The sequence below is a fragment of the Vespa mandarinia genome, chromosome 17, assembly GCF_050613455.1.
Source record: "Vespa mandarinia isolate Hongniang chromosome 17, ASM5061345v1, whole genome shotgun sequence".
Lineage (NCBI taxonomy): Eukaryota > Metazoa > Arthropoda > Insecta > Hymenoptera > Vespidae > Vespa > Vespa mandarinia.
In genome coordinates, this window is record NC_140826.1 from 2,192,501 (window position 1) to 2,200,000 (window position 7,500).

The 7,500-nt window shown below is 30.1% G+C and overlaps 1 long non-coding RNA gene across 1 annotated transcript in view; it reads left to right on the forward strand.

Moving 5' to 3' along the window:
- Positions 1 to 4,323, forward strand: part of LOC146872454 (uncharacterized) — a 19,798-nt gene extending 15,475 nt beyond the window's left edge. Inside the window, exons 8-11 of the long non-coding RNA XR_014983162.1 lie at positions 7 to 258; positions 921 to 1,352; positions 2,364 to 2,577; positions 3,238 to 4,323. This is a non-coding gene — a long non-coding RNA (uncharacterized LOC146872454). The remainder of the gene's footprint in view (positions 1 to 6; positions 259 to 920; positions 1,353 to 2,363; positions 2,578 to 3,237) is intronic.
- The last annotated feature ends 3,177 nt before the right edge of the window (positions 4,324 to 7,500 follow it).

Sequence of the window (7,500 nt, forward strand, 5' to 3'; positions counted from 1 at the left end):
TTGCAGATAAAATTTGGATTAAAATTGAAATGAAATAATGTAACATAGTCTCTCGTCAAAATACAATTGTGCAATACAGATTTATTCGAAGAAAAGTATTGATCAATTAAAGAGACATTAATTAACATATTTTAATTGTATCTAATTAAGATCGAAAATATTGAAAGTAAAGGAAAGAATGGGAATGAATATACAAAAATGTTATCGTGCTAATTGAAAATCGATAATTACGAGAAAATATTGAGAAACAGCGCACAAGTACGTATATGAACGTTCCTAAAATATTCAAATTGAAGTCGAAGGTCTATTATGCGGTTTCACGGATATGACTCAAGTTTAACGCAACTATTAAACGAACGCTTAATCGGTTCTAACGAAGAACGGACTATCTAATCGTAAGCCCGTACGATTTACCCTTCAACTCTTCCTAGGATTTTTATTTGATCCAAGTACTATTTAATTCTTTCAAAAATAACTTAGCGAATTAGGTACAGAATAGGTCAAAAGTTCCTTAAAGGGAAATTTCCAAAATCGATTGCTTCTCTCTTTTCGCATCTTCATAGAAGAATTTCTTTTTTGTATTGTTTTCTTTTTTTTTTTTTTTTGTTCTTATCAAATCATAGCAAGGTCAAGTTGAGTAAAAATTGCAATAATTAATCCGTACGAGTCTACTAAGTTAAATTGATTCTTTTCTTTTTTTTTTTTTTTTTTTTTTTTTAAATGATCCACCAATCCTTCCATTCTATATTCCCGTACCTTGTTCCCATTAGTCGAAGAATAATAATTTTGTATTTCGATGGATTTCTTTTAATTTGTCGAATAAAAAAAGAAAAAAAAATTCTCTGTAATATAATCTCGGTATATCTAATTTCATAATCATAATCGTTAAAATACTTTCTCGCATTTCTCCTTTGTCATAGATCGAACGTCAGTGGGTTCCTGTTTTCTAATGTATTTTCCACGTATTTTAACTACGAGAGTATCGCGTACGACGAGTGTCACGCGAAGCTCTTTTTCTTTCTAAGAAAAACAAATAACAAAACGAACGAACGAACGAACGAACGAAGAAAAAGAAAAAAGGGAAGAAAAGGATATTAAAAAAAAAAAAAAAGAAAAAGAAAGAAAGAAAGAAAGAAAGAAAAATGAACGACCAAGAAGAGGGTTATTGTAAAATTGTAGCAGAGTGATGTTGATGGTGGACAGGATTGATATAACGGTAGTGGGGGTGGTGATGGAGGTGGTGATGATGGGAGGTGGTAGTAATGGTGGTGACAGCAGCAGGGTCGTTCCGTGTACACATACGTTATAAAGTGAAAGCAACATGCACCGTTCGAGTTCCTCGAAATCGATCGGTAATTTCCGGGGAGAGGTGACTTCACTCAGGGATTCCATCGAAGTCACGCTTTCTCGTTTCGTTTAATATACATACACGTGTATAATGTATACGTGTGTGTGTATATACCTGTATAATCCTACGTGATATAAATCGACGAAGAAACAACGTTCGAAATACTTATATACATATATATATATATATATATATATATATATATATATATATATATATACACACGTACTTTATGTACTTTAAAATAAAAAGAGTTAACTTTTTATAGATCTTTAGATTCTAAGGTCTCTTAAATATGAACGTTAAAATCCAAGTTCTGTCTTTAGCATTAAAATCGATCATAAATGTTTTCATTTAAATAATATTTATCATTGAACAATAAGATTATTGAAATTTTATCCAATGGATAATTCATTTGTACGTTTTAAATTTATATTTATGACGATTAATAATTAATAAGGAATAAATTTGATTATTATAATGTTTCGTATAACATATTCTCATTCTATGAATCAAATGATTGATATAATATGTTTCTACGTATTTCTATAGTTTTTTTTCTTATATTTTATTTATTTTGTTCCTATCAAGCGAATAACTTATATCTAATTATATGTTTGACGAATTAATAATTTTTTTTTTTAACAAAATAATATCCATATATTGTTACTTATCTTTTTTTTTTTATGATCTTAATCAAAAACAATATAATAATAATAATAATAATAAACAATAATAATAGTAAAAAAAGAAAAAGATAAACGAACATTTTTCTTATTTCAAAAAAATATATGTAATAAATGGATCTTTAATTCTATGCCAAAGTATTAATACAATTTTCAATTTAACATTAAGTCCCTTTTTGTTTATTTTCAACTTAATAATAATAATAATAATAATAATAATAATAATAATAATAATAATAATAATAATAATAATAATAATAATAATAATAATAATAATAATAATAATAATAATAATAATTAGAAACGTGGTAATGTGTTTTGTTTTCCAGAAAAACCTGAAGGAAAAGGATGGACTATACGACTTTATGGGATTCGTTATCACCGGAAGTAACGTTAACTAGAACACTAATAAGAATATCTAAAACATAAGCTTCAGAAAAAGAATAGAGATTGGAATAATCAGAGGTCAGATGTCAACGCGGATGTGTAATTCCCCCTTCCGTATTAACACGGTGGAGTTACACGGTAAAATCTACAAGGGTTGTAAGTACGAAGGAGCTCATTATAAAGTATTTCTTGTATCTAATCATTCTAATCATCATCATCATCATCATCATCATCATCATCATCATCATCATCATCAAGCTTCCCTTATTTAATTATCTTCAACGTGAATTTAAATCGTGATTGATGAATATATCTATAGTAAAAATTTATTATAATTATTATGGCTATTTTCTAACTAAATTCGTTAATCATTAAAAAAAAAAAAAAAAAAAAAAAAAAATAAATAAATAAAAGCAGTTGTCCTTTTTTAACGGAACGCAAACTTGATTAAAATGAAAAAAGAAAAATGTGTTATTGTATTTAAAAAATGATACGTGCAATCGTTTTTTTTTTTTTTTTTATATATATATATTTTATATATTGCAAGAAAGATATAATACAGCAAATACATAATTAATTTTCCACGAAACAAAAATTAAAAAATAAATAACACAATACATGGTTATTATAATGATAATACATAAGAGAAAAAGAAAATAAAAAAAGTCCAAATAGAAATAAACGATTAAATTTTATAATTAAAAAGTGTACAAAGGTTTTTAATATATTGTTGGGTAATTCGTTTCAAAGAACTTTACACTTTCTGTAGTAAAGGAGTACTTTTAAATCACGTAGAAGTGTCCTCTTCTTTTGAAGGAAGGAAGGAACGAAGGATAGAAGAAAGGAAATAAAGAAAACAAAAACAATAAAAAAAAGAAGACAAAAAGGAAGAAGAAATAAAGTGCGAGTTGAGGGATGTCAACTAAGAGAAGGGTAAACACAAAAAAAAGAATGAAAGGGAGAACGAAAGAGAGAGAGAGAGAGAGAGAGAAAAGGGAAAAAAAGAAGCACTTAAAAAAAAAGGGTAAGAAACGAAGTACGTCCTAGGACAGATGGAGGAAAGGCTCCCACTATTGTAATACATATATCATTGTGTTATGGACCCATGGCGGCGCGTCATCTACACTTATGAACGACGACGACGACGACTACGACGACGACTACGACGACGACGACTACGACGACGGCGACGACGACGACGTGCCGGTAAGTGGAGAGTTAAAACTCTCCGGCTCGGAGTCACGAAACGGCACGAAGTAGCACGAGAGAAGAGTTGCAAAAGAGAACGAAGCGAATTCACATTCGCATCTCTCGCGAAGAATCCCTGCCCTGAAAGTTCCTACAGCACAAATCCTTTACTTCACCTTTATCTCTACCTCTTCCTCCTCCTCCTCCTCCTCCTCCTCTTGCTCCTGCTCCTCCTGCTTCTCCTGCTCCTCCTCCTTTTCTTCTTTCTTCTTCTCTTCATCCTCCTTCTCCTCATTATTTTCATCTAACCCCAGAGCTAATCTCTCGATTATTATTATATCAATGTTCTTTTTAATAATTAAATCTAATTATATTCGTTTATCTGACGTATAGTTTTTTGTAGTATGTCAGTCTAAAGTATAGATTTTTCATTTATTCGAGAACGATTGTTTTGCAATTTTGTTTCGTTTGCACATTCTTAAATCAATAAATTATATTCTTTTTGTTTCTTCTTTCTTTGTTTTCTTTTATAGATTGGTTTATTTATTTATTTATTTATTTTTTTGTATAGGTTAGCAAATAAGGTGTATCACAATACAAGGGACATTCTTTTTTATGGAAATTATTACATTTCTCATTCATTCGGCAATCGTATGATTTAATATACATAAGTGTTTATCTGATGTTTATATTATGTTTTATTCTAATATTTGTATTGTTGCTTTTTTCTTTTTTTCTTTTTCTTTTTTGTAGGTTAGCAAACAAGATGGATAAGAAAGGGACGCCATTTTTTAAAGGATTAATACTTTTTGTATTAAAACGTTCAATTAATTTCATTTCATACTTTCGACAATAATTATATAATTTAATATTCGTAATAATAATTCCTAATATATATTTATATATATTATTCTTTATAATGTTTCTATTATTTTTTTTTTTTCATAGCTTACTAAACAAAATGGTAGTCGAAACAACGCCATTTTTAAAGAATAAATAAATTATCATTCATTGAGATAAGAAATATAGTAAATGTATATCTATTTAAAGAATATCTGTTAGAATTTGTAATCTTGGTGAGTAAGTAAATATCTACGTGACAATGAAATTCTTCACACTTTAATGTTTCTACTATTTTCTCGATTAGATAAGCAGAAGAAGAAATTGAATTACACAGGATGCCATTAATCGAGAAAATACAATACAACATATTCAATCATATTTATTTTTTTTTTTTTTTATAGAAAAGCTATTGGAATTTGTTTAACAATCAATTTGTAAGTAAATAAAAATCTGTCTTCAATTGAATCCGAAATGAGAAAATTAAAATAAGATTCATTATTTGAATTTTATTCTCTGTTGTTTATTTATTTATTATTTTTTTTAATTATATTCTTATTTACATACACACACACACACACACACACATATATATATATATATATATATATATATGTATATAGTGTAAGTTAAGCAAAGAAAATAAATTAGAAAGGATATTCATTCTAAAAAGAAAAAAAACTTTTGTAATTTGTGGAAACGTTTGTATGTACGATAAATAAGTATCCTTGATATTTCATCAGAATGGTATATCCTTTCATATATCCTAACGTTTCTATTATATCTTTTATTATAGATTATCAAAGAGGATGGATTTACAAAAGGGGAAGTTATTTCGTAAAGGGTATAATCAAATTTACAATCCAACATAAAGAAATAAATTTATCTGTCTTTGGAAAAGAAAAAGAAAAAATCAAACGAACTATTAGAATTTATGGGGAGAAGAAAAGTAAAAGAAGAAAAAAAAGAAAAAAAAAAAAAAAGAAAAAAAAATTGCATTCTTCGAGAGTAAATTAATATCTTTGATTGAAACGAACTGACTGATCGTTCATAAACCCACACATATTCATTATATTCTCGCATTATTGGATAATATCAATGAAGAAATGATTTACAAAAGGCTTACATTTTGTAAGGACTTGGAGAATGCAGTCGGAAGATTTACCGTGAATTACGGTATCGAAAAACAAGAATAAGAAGAAGAAGAACAGTAAGAGAGAAGAAGAGGAGAAGGATGTGGAGAGAGAGAGGGGGTGGGGAGAGGGAGGGAAGAGAAAGCGGAACGAGAGCAAGAAGTCGAAGACATAATAATCGGTAGCCTTTGCAAAGCCTTTTCTGTCTTGAAGAAGAAGAAGAAGAAGAAGAAGAAGAAGAAGTAGAAGAAGAAGAGTAGCAGATGAAAAAGAAAAAGTAGAAGAAGAAAAACGAGAAATAAATGAAGAAGAAGAAAAAGAAGAAATAAATGAAAAAGAAGAAAAAGAAGAAGAAAACGAAAACGAAGTAGATAAAGAAGAAGAAGACGAAGAAACAAATGAAGAAGAAGAAGAAGAAGAAGAAATAAATGCAGAAAAAGAAAAAATAAATAAAGAAAAAAAGAAGAAATAAATGAAGAGAAAGAAGAAGAAATAAATGAAGAAGAAGGCCTAGCAGTATAAATGGAAGGAAAAGAAAAATTTCAAATCATCGTCGTATTCATCGTCTTCATGGTTTTCATTGTCTTCAATTATCTTCATATCATTTTCATCATCATCATTATCATCATCATCATCACCATCGTCGTCTTCATAGTGTTCATAGTTTTCATCATCACTTTCATCTTTATCTTCATCATTTTCATCATCTTCATCTTCATCATTTTCATCATCTTCATCGTCTTTATTGTCTTCATCATCATTTTCATCGTCCTTATCACATCGTCGTCGTTGTCGTCGTTGTTGTAGGTAACATTGAGGACAGTAGTGTATTAGTAATAGTAGTAGTAGTAGTAGATTGGTGGTGGTGGTGGTGGTGGTGGTGGTGGTGGTGGTGGTGGTGGTGGCGACGACGGCGGTGGCGGCGATGGCAGTGATGGTGGTGGTGGTGGTGGCGGCAGCGGCGCCGGCAAGAGTTTTGTAGCGGCAGAGGCGGGAGCCCAATGAGGATATATACATGCACACGCAATACAGCACACAGTCGACAGCCGGCAGTCGTAGGAAGCGGGCCGTGCTCTCCTTCCTCCTCCGTCCTCTGAGGTAGTGAGGAAGAGAGAAAGGAAAAGAAGACAGAGAGAGAGAGAGAGAGAGAGAGAAAGAAAGAGAGAGAGAGAGAGAGACAGACAGACAGAGAAAGAAAGAAAAAAAAAGAGTAGTAGTAATACTTGTCTCTCGAACGTATCGAAGAGTTTAGCCGGCCTCGCGTCTTATTGTCGTATTCTTCCATCGAGGAAGAAGCTGAGATCGCGTGCGAGATATACATCATAGAAAGTAAAAGAGAACGAGAAAAAAAAAGAAATATATATATATATTATGTATATATATAAATATATATATATATATACGTATATATGTACGTATAACACGTATATATAAAAAGAAGATTTCATTGTGAAAAGAAGTATAATAATCGTCTTGGAAGATTCACGACAAGATTTTCGTTTGCCATTTTTTTGCACGTCGGTTATTTTTATTCTTTTTTTTTTTTTTTTTTTTTTTACTTTCTACCTTCTTTTTTCTTCTTCGTTTTTACTTCTTCGATTTTGTTCTTTGACTTCTTGATATTTTTCTTCCTTTTTTTTTTTCTTTTTTTGTTTTTCTCTCATTATCTTTTAATTAACCATGAACATTTTGGTGTCGTCCATGTATTACATCTCTCGTGGCCATCAACCACGGGAGTTAGAGTGGAAGATAAACGATCGAATTTCTACGAAGGATTATCATCGTTGCAGAAGAAGATAAGGAAAAGGGATAATTTGTTTTTCTCACCCCCTTCCCTATCTCCTCTCTTCCCTCTTACGCCTCTTGATAATAGAGGAACGTTTGACATAAGTTTAACTTATTCGATCCTTCGTAAATT